Below are 13,565 nucleotides of genomic sequence, written 5' to 3' on the forward strand. Positions count from 1 at the left end.
TTCCTTTAGAGGGAAAAAAAGATCATTTTACCTTCCAAATTTTTATAGTCAAAATAAGACTGCATCATGGAAATAGCTAAAAGCACAGTACCTCTTGCTGGAGTAAATGCACTTTAGAAGTATAGAGCTTGTTTTGCTGATAAAGGTTTTAGTAGAAGATAAAAAACAAAATTCAGCTTAGACTAACACAGAGTAGATCAAATGATCAGAAACAGCAGCATTCCCCCACCTCGTTCCCTGCAGGTTTCTCTGTGCTGGAGTCAGGTGGGTAGGAAGTGGGCACACAGAACTAAAATGAGCTATGGCAACCCTGTCAGGCTGTCTCACAGCTTTTTTCCCGGTCTGCCATTTGAACTGACCTGGTCAAATGTAGTTTTCTTAGACTTTATCTTCAGAGAATTAAAGAAAGGTGACCCTGTTTAGAGAAAAATGCAGCTGGAAAGTGAATTTCCCGTTTATATCAGCCTATTTGGAAACTATGTAAACCTTATACAGGAAGAGCTTTGTGAGGCCACTTCAATCTGAATGTGCATTACAGTATCTGAACACTTGGAACCTTTCTGACAATAGAATATTTGGGGGGGGTGGGTATATATATATATATATATATATATATATATATATATTAAGAATAACTCAGAGAAAGTCTAGAATTGCCATCTCTATAAAGAAGTACCCCTAGCACAAAATTTGTTTTTAACTGGTTCTAAAATCCTCTTCATGTGTTGTAGGCAAAATAGCTGAGACAGATACACTCATGCAGTATGTTTCTTTATTCAGAAAGCATTTTAATCCACAACTAGTATTAGAAACACTATACTTTGAAAACACCATAGAAATATTACTTTCCTGAATTCAGTTTTGTAAACCAGAACAGATTCCTCCTGTGTAAACTAGGAGAAGTATTGCCTACTCGCCGAACAGTTATGAGCGTTGACTGAGCTGTTCACACTTAGAAGGGTGCCTGGCATAGGATGAGGACTTGGGCAATACTGCCAATTATTTATTTTACAGTCATTTCAAATCGTAACTTTAATTGACGAGGATGGGATAAAGGATTGTATTCTTTTTGGAAAAGGTGATGCCACGCTGAGGACACTCTTTAGTATAGTACAATAGAAGTTGACCCCCAAGCCACTCACAACGGGGGCGCCACAGATAGAGGATGGACCCCCACACTAGAGTCAAATTACACTCCACTTTAGAATTTTGCCTGGGCTGACTTCTCTCTTATTCTATCAGGATTTTTGTTCAGAAAGGATGAAAAATTATTAAAGTCAAATTAAGGTTCTAACGATTACACTTCAAGTGAAGATGTCTTTTCTGTTGGAATAAGCTTTTATTAAAATAATTAGATAACAAAAATATGTTTTAAAGGTTTTTAATTGATGCAACTAAAAGGTCATCTTCCTCTGGGAGAAACCTGAAAGCAGATACAGGCAGTCCTCGGGTTACGTGGGGGATCCATTCCTACGGGCGACGTAATGCGATTTTCGCCATAAGTGGGAACCCACCTACATAAGCACCTACATCACTCACATGGAGCACATCCACAGCAGTAATGAAATGAAACAGTCAAAAAATTTAAAAGAAAGATAACAATTCCTGACCTTTACTTGTGGTAAATAAACCATAAAGATCATAAAAGACATATGTACATACGTCGAAATGACAGAACTTTTTTTTTGTAAATACGGTAAATGGGAGATGGCAAGGTAACCGCCATAACCTGAGGACTGCCTATATCCGTTTAAGAATAATTTAAAAGACTGGGATTGGCCCTGGCCGGTGTGGCTCAGGTGGTTGGGGTGTGGTCCTGTGCACCAAAAGGTAACAGATAAGATTCCCATTCGTGGCACACACCTAGGTTTTGGGTTTGGTCCCAGGTCAGGGCACTATGGGACACAAATGATCGGAGGCAAAGACAATGTTTTTCTGTCTAAAATCAACAAGCATATCCTTAGGTGACATTTGGGGGGGTGGGGGGAGGAGGGAAGCTTTCGTGATTATAGAGCCAATGAATTATTCTAAGGACAGATGGAGACAGCACCAATCTTGATGACTAGTGTGGAGTGTGTGCTTAGTCAATTTCGAATGAAATATATATTTATGGGGGGAAAAATCACATTTTTTTCAAACCCTTAAACTAGATGACAAAATGATTAAATTTTTTGTGTGTTTTCTGTTTTCTAGAGGCTGTCTGGAGATAACAGTTTGACATAAGAAGTATAGCAATTTTTATACCTTTCAATTCCTTATTTGGAAGGGGAAATGGGATAAAATTTAGGGGGTCTGGATTGTGCTGGATAATAAAGAAAATGTGGTCTGTGTGCCCATTGCTGATACTTCCATGCAATGAAAAGAGTGTTGTGGCTCAACTGGAAATCAATCTAGTCTTAAGAATTGTTATTATTCCTGCTTGTTACAGATGTGGGTTTGAATCAAATTTATCTTTCTCACTTTTGTCAGTTTAAAACTACAAGTGATGCAGTTTTCATGAGTTCTCTACTGGAATATTTTCCTTGCATAATAATAGCTAATACTTTCATCAGGGGCACCTTCCCTTTATGTTCTCTGTACATACTACAGCTCATTAGAGGGAAATGTTTCTTTCTTTATCTAGTTATCAGAGGCCCAATGCATGAAATTCATGCAAGGGGTTCAGCCCTTGTGGCCCCAGCTGCCTCACAGCCCCATGGCCCCAGTGGCCCCGCCAACTAGTCATTCTGGAGGGTCATCTGGAAGGTTGTTCTGAAAGGTCATTCCACCATCCAGTCTAATTAAATATTGGCTCTTTATTTTCTATAATAATCTATAATAATAAAAGGGTAATATGCTAATTAGACCGGACATCATCTGGACAATATTCCAGAGGTCCTTCCTGATGAAGCCAGGGCCAGAGGGAAGCCAGCCAGGTCCTGGTGCCTGCAAGCATCCTGGGGGAAGTTAGCTTGGGCCTCAGGTGCCTGCAGGCAGCCCAGGGAAAGCCAGCTGGGGTCCTGGGCGGCCCAGGGGGAGCCAGGCCAGGTCCCAGGTGCCTGTGGGCGGGCCAGGGGAAGCCAGCCCAGGTCCTGGGTGCCTGCCGGCAGCCATAGGAGGGAAGCCCGGGTCCCGGGTGCCAGAGGGAAGCCAGTGCCAGTGCTGGCAGTCAGGGAAAGAAAGTTCTACTCTTGCACCAATTTCATGCACCAGGCCTCTAGTATAGGATAAAACTCTCTGGTAGAATTTGATTAAAGTTTCATTCTATGCCTGACAGTGATGGTTAACATTCTAAATATACCACCTGATGGACTTGTAGCACCCCTAGTTTTAGGGACACTCATGCAGAGACTGTGTTAGGAAATTATCCAGCTGAAAAGGATGTCTGTTAATTGGATTAAACCAAATGACTATGGCTGATTAATTTATGATAAAATTCATTTGAAGGGCACAGATATTTATTAACTCCACAATGTTTACTAGTTTACATAAGGTTATTAGTTGCAAATAACAGAAACTAATTCTGGTTTTCATTACAAGTAAAAGACATTAAGTGGAAGAGGGTTGAGTAGATTATGGGATTTTCCTGAATTCTGGAGAACCAGGTTTGGGGGAACCTAAGGAAGGAAAGACATAGCCAAGATTGGCCAAAGGAATGACCTGCATAGGGTGCCATCATTAGACTCTTTACTACCAGGTTATTGAAGCCAGTAATTCGTGATTACCCACTGGGATGCTACATGCCTTGATTTCACTACCACCCACGAAAAATCATCTCTATCTGCCCCTCTGCCCTTTTATTTCACTCTCTGAAGATTTAACTCTTGTTCATTCACTTGCCCAATTATTTAGGCAACTACTTAATGCAATCTCACATGTCCTGAAGCTTCCAAACACCCTGGTTTCAACTCTCAGCTGAAAGCCTGTTCCTAAGTCTCAATAGTGAGTGTGTGTGTGTGTTGGGGGGGGGGGGGGGGCGGGGGCGGGGGGGGGGAGCAGTAGCAGTAAAGACGATCAGAAGATTGTTTTGGATGTACTCACATCCTTAATCTACCAATATATAAAACCATATATTCTCTCTTCCTTCCTGTTCTGATGGATGGATTATTTGTTTATTTGTTTTTTTCTATTTATGGCAAGCCCTTTCAAATGAGCATTAGATATCAGAGTCTCACCTACTGAAGACCTTGGTTCTAAAATTATAATTATTGCCTATATTTTCTGAATTATAATTATTTTTTCTAACTTGCATATTGCCTATCATTGGATAAATATCTTCTAAATTCTACAGAAATATTAAAGCAAAACAAAAAATAATCTCTTGACTATACATCCAATTGAACTACCTGCCACTCCAGTTTTTTCCCCCCTTTTATGTTTTTGTTTTTTACAAAACTCTTTGCAAACCTGTCAATGCATGCTCTGTCCACTTTATCCTCTGTTTTCTTTTTATTAAATTTTTTAAAAAAGAATTATAGTAGTGTGGATGAAAGGGGCCACATGCTAACCTGACAAGCTCAGGGAGTGGAAGACTCATGGCAATCTTGGAAACTCTAAGATCTAAACTAACCACAAAGATGGTCTGAAATTAAAACTTTAACTAAAAGCAGTTATGGTGGGCAGTTACATCCTAGGCCGGTATCTTGCCTGACAAGGTCAATCTCTACTTTAACTGAGCCTATCTGTCCTCTTGCATCTAAGAAGGCGTACCTATGAAATGTCTGGGAAACTTGTAACTTCCCTTTTTCCGGACTCCTTGGGGCACAACCAAATGCATCTGGGCGCCAGGACAGAGACCATAAATTCCTTATTTGTTATTGTTATCATGTTACTTATTGACTGTTCACTACCCTGCACTCACCTAAGTAAAAGAAGTATGTGTCTATCAGTTTACTTCTTATCCCCCACCCTGCTTTGCTTTCTCCTGCCTCCCTAATCTATCACCAATGGATTTCATGTAACCCATTTACATCTCCTCTTCCGATTGTAATGTATAAAACAAGGTGGAAAACCTCCATTCTTCAGAGCATGATCCCAATCACTTCCCAGCAATAGCCAACAGTTTGGCTCAAATAAACTCACAAAAATTCTTTACAGGTTTGAATGTCTAATAGTAGAAACACAATATTATATTAGTTTCATTGCCAATGGGGCTTTTCTCTCTATCACTCCATGAAACATTTTTTTAAATTTCCTAATGACATATATTATCTAATCCAATCACCATTAATCTGTCTGTCTTATTCAAGTCATCCACAGTATCTGATGGATTTTTTTTGGTCACTTACTGACTCATTTTACTGACTTTTTTTATTATTATTGTTTTTCTTTGATTTTTCTCCTCACTGGCCACTCTTTTTCTCCTTTTCTCCATTCTTCTTATCTTGCCAACCTCTAAATATGCTAATGCTCCAACACTCAGTCCTTGGACATTGTCTTCTTTGTCCACTTTCACTCCACAGGAGGTCGTATTCAGTCTCAAAAATGTACATACTGCAACTATGCTGATGACTTTCATCTGCTCATGTCTAGCCATCCACTCCTGCTGTTCCCATACCTTTTGCTTTAATAATATCTAGCCCATTCTACCACTGGCTCAAGCATAAATATTTTTGGATTCTCTTGACTTCCATTTTTCATTGACACTCCATATTCATATTATCAAGGAAAATATTTTTACTACCTTGAAAATATATTTAGTATCTTACCATTTCTAACCATCTCCATGACTACCACCTTTGACCAAGTCATCTTCAATTTTAAAAGTTCTGGTAGCTTTCTAAATTTATCCCCTTGCTTCTATACTTGACCCATTACAGAACATATTTCACACAGAAATATGAGAGGTCTTTGAAACTATAAATTAGATTATGCTACTCCTCAGTTAAAAATCTTCCAATGGCTTCTTATGTGACAGAATGAAATAAAGATCCTCACATACCCACGCCTCTCTAAGTGGTCTGGTCCCCTGTTAGTGCTCTGATGTTGTATTCTGCTGTTTTATACTTCACACTTACTGCCTTATAGCCACACTGGAATCCTTACTGTCTCACTAACATATCAAACCCACTCCTGCAGGAGTCATTGTATGGCTGTTATCTCTTCCCAAATTGCCTCTGGTTTCTCCTATCCCTACCCCCACCCTATTTGTAAGATCTGCATGGTTTTCTCCTTTCCTTCAGATTTTTGCTCCATAGATCATCTTATCAGATGAGCTTTCCCTGATGAATCTATCCACAATGTCACCCCCGGCTCCACCCTGGTGCTGTGTGTCCTCTTACTCTGCTCTGCTCTCATGAGGGACCGCTCCCTGCCAAAAAGAGAAGAAACTCCATGAGAGGAGACGCTTTGTGGCTTTTTCTCTGCACCTAGAGCAGTGGAAAGATAAATGTTTACTAAATGAATGGTGTTGGGCAGTCAAATCAATACACATCATTTATTTTCCTTATGAATTGTTTTCAAACTAAACAAATTCTGAGAGAAGCTGGGGACTCAAAACCATACTCATGCAATCAAGAAGGGAGACACTTAACTTGAAAGTCATACTTGAGCTATACGACCTTTTTTGAGCTGCACTCTCAGGACAGCAGTTCTTTGCTCATCACAATGAAAACCTTGTTATCTGCCTGAATCTTCTGCTGTGAGGACTTATTGCACCAAGAAGGCAGTTGCATTTATGCCACAGAAGAAATGTCTCATCATCATGCGACATGCTTCAATGATTAGCCCCCAAAATAAATATGCTCTTCAGCCATATTTCATTTTCAGCAACCCTGAAGCAAATAAAGAACCAAAGACCGAAGTTATGCATTCTAGAATGAGGCAACCTAAAGCATTATGAAGAAGATTAATAGTGTTATTAATCACAAATACCAAACCGGCACAATTCATACGTCACTGTGTTACAGATTTCAGCTATCTGCCAGAGGATCATTTGATTAAATAAACATTTCTTCACACATAGTAGTGAGTTATTGTGCTAAATACTGAAAGGGACTTTAAATGAACGTAGTTCAATACACATTCCATGGAAACTTCAAGTATTTATACACATGCTAAATGCTGAGGTGGTTAAACAAAACAAAACATATTTCTCAAACTTATAAAATTTACACATAGAATAAAATGATCCTTTTTAAAAAGACTTCACATATTAGTGAGCAATAGATGTGTATATATATATACATATATATATTTGTTTATTATATATTGTGATGACAGCAATAATAGTTAAAGGACTAAGGTATTGAAAGTACAGTGAAACTAATCTACCCATATGACCAGGACAGACTTCATGGAGGAAGTGTCATTCTTTAAAAAGAATATGTTGGACTTTCTTAGGTTAAGATAGTGAAGATGGAAGTCCTATAGAAAAAGAAAAAAAAAAAAAAGCTAAATTTTTGAGTACATCTTTTAGGAGCCTTAAACATTAAAGAATTTAGGGCAACTATCATACTATAATGCAGGAATAGCCAGTTTATTTTTATTAAATATATGTATGCATATGTTTATTTGTAACACATTTTACATATGCATGCACATAATTATATACTGTTCTGAGTTAGCTTATCAAGGAGTAAGAATAAAGATTTTATTAATTTTGTTAGTATTTAGCTAATATTAGGTATTAATTAATAAATAATTACTAATATATCATTAGTAATTAGTGGAACATAGTGAAATGCACCTGAAGTTTAATTGTATTGCTATTAAAGAAGGAAGTGATTCTTCCATCAAGATGGTGGTGTAGGGCCCTGGCCAGGTAACTCAGTTGGTTAGAGCATCATCCTGATACACCAAGGTTGTGAGTTCAATCTCTGGTCAGGGCACATACAAAAATCAACCAGTGAATGTATAAATAAGTGGAACAAGAAACCTCTCTCTCTCTCTCTCTCTCTCTCTCTCTCTCTCTCTCTCTCTCTCTCTTTCTCTCTCTCAGATGGTGGTGTAGGTAAATTCTATACTCACATCCTCTCACAACACAAAATGAACACTAAACTACAGAACAACCATCATTCAAACCACCTGGACGCTAGGTAAACAGAAGTCCTATAACTAAGGATAAGAAGAAGAAGCCACATTGAAACTGGTAGGAGGGGCAAAGATGCAGAACTGGCTGGTCTGACACCCACTTGTGGTGGTTAAAAATCAGGAAGAATATCTCAGCTGAGGAGGTCCTCCCTCCCAGCCCCACACCAGCTCCCCCAGCCCAGGGTTCCAGTGCTAGGAGTAGAAGCCCCCAAAACTTCTGGCTGTGAAAATCATTGGGGATTGTGACTGAGTGAGATGGAGGGCTCATAAAATCTTCAAGGGCTCACACTGACTTACTTGAACTCATTTTCTCTGAGCTCTAATACTGGGTCTATAGCTTAACAGGTGCCAGACAGGGAAGAACTGAATTGTCTGGCTTTAAAAATAAAGGTAAGGATTGGACGGGCATCTTTTCCCCAGACAGAAATGCTGGAAGAGGACATTGTTTCTTTGCTGAGCTCTCACTACACAGAGCTGGCAGTCACTCTCCATATTCAAGTCTCCATCAACCTAGCAACATCAATCACCAGTCCCTGGTGATTCCCTGAGACTCTGCCACACCCAGCATTCAGGCATACCTAACCTATCTTCTGTGGTTGTTCTATACAAATGGTCTAATATGGCTTATGCTGCAGGTTTCCTAAAATCTTTCAGAGGTTCACAAACCCCAAATAAGCAGCATCTGGCCTCTGTGTACCCTTTACCTCTTACTAAGTGGCCTCTGGTCTGGCACTGGTGGCATCTGACTTTGGTTTGCAGCTTGGCCTCTCCTGGGTGCCTGTAAGTCCAAAACAAGTAGCAGCCATCTGCAGATGGCTTTGTAGCTCGTGCTAAGTTCCCCTGGGAAGGGTAAATGGGGTGGCTGACCTTGGCCTGCATCTTCTTGGAAGCCCCAGAGCCAGCACACCTGGTGGACAGCTTCATACTGTGAGGAAGCACCACCTAGCCAACTCCACAAGGGGCACACCCAAAGGGAAGACTCAGTAGGCACCAGAGCCCTGCAGAAGGGAGTTCTGCTTCATGGTGTCTGCCCCTACATAGAAAAACCTTTGTTATGGTTACTGCAAGTCCTTGCAGCCAATCAGCCTGGGCAAAAATCACTCCCACTGACAGCAACTGAGACAGAACCTCCAAGGTGGTTGCAGTCAGTCATTCAAGTCCATTGGCCTGGGATCAAATCCCTCCTATTGACATATCAAGGCTAACCACAACAAGAGGGTGCAAACAGTAGACTGGAGGGAAGAGCACTTGGAGTGTTCAGCTCCTATGATCAGGGAGGCTGTTCCACTTATCCCTACAGGACACTTAATAAATAAGGCCACTCTACCAAGATTGAGTGATATGACAGCTCTTCCTAATACATAGCAACAAAAGCAGTGAGGCAGCTTAAATGAGGAGACAGAGCAAAACTTTAGAAAAGGAGCTAAACAAAATGGATTCAAGCAATTTACCAGGTGTAGAGTTCAAAACATTGGTTATAAAGATGCTCAATGAACTTAGGGGATAGAAAAAAAGAACCAGTCAGAGATGAAGAATACAATAACTAAAATAAGGAATACATTATAGTAGATAAAGCAGAGGATCAAACCAGCAAATTTGGAGATAAGGAAACAAACAAACAAACAAAAAACCAATAAGAACAGCAAAAATAAAAAAGAATATAAAAAATTAGGATAGTTTAAAAAACCTCTGTGTCAGCTTCAAGCATACCAACATGTATATTATCAGGATGCCAGAAGGAGGAGAGAGAGAGCAAGGAATTAAAAACATATTTGAAAAAATGATGACTAAAATCTTCCCCAACCTGATAAAGGACATAGTCATAGAAGTCCAGGAAGCACAGAGAATCCTAAATAAGATGAACCTGAAGAGGTGCACACCAAGACATATCATAATTAAAATAGGTGAACACCAAGACATATCATAATTAAAATGCCAAACGTTAAAGACAAAGAGAATCTTAAAAGCAGCAAGAGAAAAGTAATTACTTACCTACAAGGAAGCTCCCAAAAGACTATTGGCTGTTTTTTTCAATAGAATCTTTGTAGGCCAGAAGGGATTAATACAAAATATTAAAGTAATGAAAAGCAAGGACCTACAACTAAGATTCTTCTACCCTGAAAAGATATCATTTACAATCAAAGGCCAGATAAAGAGCTTCCCAGATGACAAGAAGCTAAAGGAGTTTATTACTACCAAACCAGTATTACAGGAAATGTTAAAGTATCTTCTTGAAGTAGAAAAAGATAAAGAAGAAGGAAAAGAAGAAGAAGAAGATGAAGAAGAAGGGGGAGAAGGAGAAGGAGAAAGAGAAGAAGAAGAAAGAAGAAGAAGAAGAAGAAGAAGAAGAAGAAGAAGAAGAAGAAGAAGAAGAAGAAGAAGAAGAAGAAGAAGGGGGAGGAGGAGGAGGAGGAGGAGGAAGAGGAGGGGGAGGAGGAGGAGGAAGAAAATAATAAAATGGCAATAAATACATGTCTATCATCCATATGTTTATTGCAGTATTATTTACAATAGCCAAAATATGGAAGCGACCTAAGTGTTCATCAATAGATGAATGGATAAAGAAAGAATGCATATATGCAATGGATTATGACATCCATAAAAAATAATCATATTTTGCCATCTGCCACACCATTGGATGGAACTACAGGATATTGTGCTGAATGAAATAAATCAGGCAGAGAAAGACAAATGCATATAATTTCAATTGTATGTAGCATCTAAAATAAAAATAAACAAACAAGCAGAATAGAAACAGACTCAAAGATACAGAGAACAATTTGATGATTGCCAGATGGGAGGTGGGTTGGGGAGATGAGTAGAAAAGGTGAAGGGATTAAGAAATACATTTTTTTGCGGGGGGAGAAAGAAGTACAAATTGATTCTTACAAAAAAATGAAGCTAGACCATCAACTTACACCATACACAAAAATAAACTCAAAATAGATAAAGGACTTTAACATAAGATGGGAAACCATAAAATTTTAGAGGAATCCACAGGCAGCAAAATACCAGACATCTGTCATAGCAATATACATACCAATACAACTCCTAGCACAATGGAAACTATGGAGCAAATAAACAAATGGGACTACATCAAAATAAAAAACTAATGCACAACAAAAGAATCCATCAATAAAACAACAAGAAAGCCCACTGCATGGGAGAACATATTTGCTAATGTTATCTCCAATAAGGTTTAATCTCCAAAATTTAATAGGGAACTCATATAACTTAACAAAATGAAGATAAACAATCCAATAAAAAAATGGGCAAAGCATCTAAATAGACACTTTTTGAAAGAGGACATATAGAAGGCCAAGAGACATATGAAAACATGCTCAGAGTCACTAATCATCTGAGAGATGCAAATTAAAATGACAATGAGGTAGCATCTCACACCTTTCAGAATGACTTTCATCAACAAATCAACAAAGGACAAGTGCTGGTGAGGATGTGGAGAAAAGGAAGCCCTCCTTCACTGCTGTTGGGAATGCAGACTGGTGCAGCCACTGTAGGAAACAGTATGGTGTTTCCTCAAAAAATTAAAAATGGAACTTCCACTTGACCCAGTGATCCCACTTCTAGGAATATATCCCAAGAAACCAGAAACACCAATCAGAAAGGATATATGCACCCCTATGTTCATAACAGCACAGTTTACAATAGCTAAGATTTGGAAACAGCCTAAGTGCCCATCAGCAGATGAGTGTATTAGAAAACTGTGGTACATCTACACAATGGAATCCTATACTGCTGTAAAAAATAAGGAATTCTTCCCATTTTCAACATCATGGATGGACATGGAGAGCATTATGCTAAGCAAAATAAACCAGCAGGAGAAATATAAATATCATATGACCTCACTCATTTGTGGAATATAAAGAACAACATAAACTGATGAAAAAAAATAGATACAGAGATAGAGAAGCATGGAATAGACTGTGACACCTCAGAGGGAAGGCGAGGGTGGGGGGTATAAGAGATCAACCAAAGGACTTGTATATAAGCATGACCAATGGCCACAGGCACTAAGGGGTGAGGGCATGTGCTGGGGGGGTGGGAGTGGCTGGGGAGAGGTCAGTGGGGGGAAAAGGAGACATATGTAATACTTTAATCAATAAAGAATAAAAAAATAATGATAATTTAAAAACTAAAAACAAAACAAAACCAAATAGATTCAAAGTGACTTAAACCTTCAATATATATATACTAGAGGCCCAGTGCACAAAAATTTGTGCACTCGGTGAGGGGGTCCCTCAGCCCAGCCTGTACCCTCTCAAAGTCTGGGACCCCTCAGGGGATGACCACTTGCTGGCTTAGGCCTGCTCCCCAGGGGATTGGGCCTAAGATGGCAATCAGACATCCCTCTGGCAGCCCAGCAGCCCTCAGGGGATGTCCCTTTGCCAGCGGGGAGCAGACCTAAGCTGCAGTCAGATATCCTTAGCACTGCTGAGGAGGCAGGAGAGGCTCCCACCACCACTGCTGCACTGGCAGCCATCAGCCTGGCTTGTGGCTAAGCAGAGCTCCCCTGATATGGGAGCCCACTGACCACCAGAGGGAAGCTCCTGCATTGAGCGTCTGCCCCGTGGTGGTCAGTGTGTGTCATAGTGACCAGTCATTCCCAGTCTTTCTGCTGTTAGGGTCAGTTTGCATATTACCCTTTTACTATAGAGGACAGAGGCCTGGTGCACTTGTGGGGGCCGGCTGGTTTGCTCTGAAGGGTGTCCCGGATCAGAGTAGGGGTCCCGCTTGGGCCTTTGGCCAGTCTGGGTGAGGGGATGATGGCTGTTTGCAGCTGTTTGCACCCCCTTTAGGGTGGGGGTCCCCACTGGGGTGCCTGGCCAGTCTGGGTGAGGGGCTGAGAGCCGTTTTCAGGCTCGTGGGTGACTGAAGCTCCCAACCTCTCCTTTTTTTTTTTTTTTTTTTTTTTTTTTATTCTGGGATTTATTTACCTTTTATGGCTGTCACTGGAGCTGAGAGCTGGCTCCAGCTCTGAGGCCTCTGCTGCTGAAAGCAGGTATCTGAGGTTTGTTTAGCTTCTATAATTGAAACGCTGTTGCAGCTCCAGCTCTGAGGCCTCGCTGGCTGAAAGCAGGTATCTGGGGTTTATTTAGCTTCTATAATTGCAACATTGTTTTTTAGAGTGCAGCTCAGAGCCGGGTGGCAAGCGGGGAACCTTGGCTTCCTCCATCACCAGGGCAACCAAACCTCCTGTTCACTTCAGCTGCATGGCTGCTGGCCACCATCTTGGTTGGCAATTAATTTGCATATCGCCCTGATTAGCCAATGGGAAGCGTGTCAGAGGTACAGTTAATTACCCTATTTGTCTTTTATTAGATTATATATATATATAATCTATATATATACATGCATATATTTCTTCATCTATGTGTGTTAAGTAAAGTGCAGTAATCATAATAATATGTCTTGGATCTTTAATAGATTTGAAACTAAAATCTCTGGCACTAATAAAAGGCTTCTATTCAAAACTCTTGGCTCATTTTTTTCTCCCAAGTCATTTCTTGCTGAATCTAGTTTGTTTCCTTGCCCAG

Source organism: Myotis myotis, unplaced genomic scaffold, assembly GCF_014108235.1.
Source record: "Myotis myotis isolate mMyoMyo1 unplaced genomic scaffold, mMyoMyo1.p scaffold_m19_p_10, whole genome shotgun sequence".
Classification (NCBI taxonomy): Eukaryota; Metazoa; Chordata; class Mammalia; order Chiroptera; family Vespertilionidae; genus Myotis; species Myotis myotis.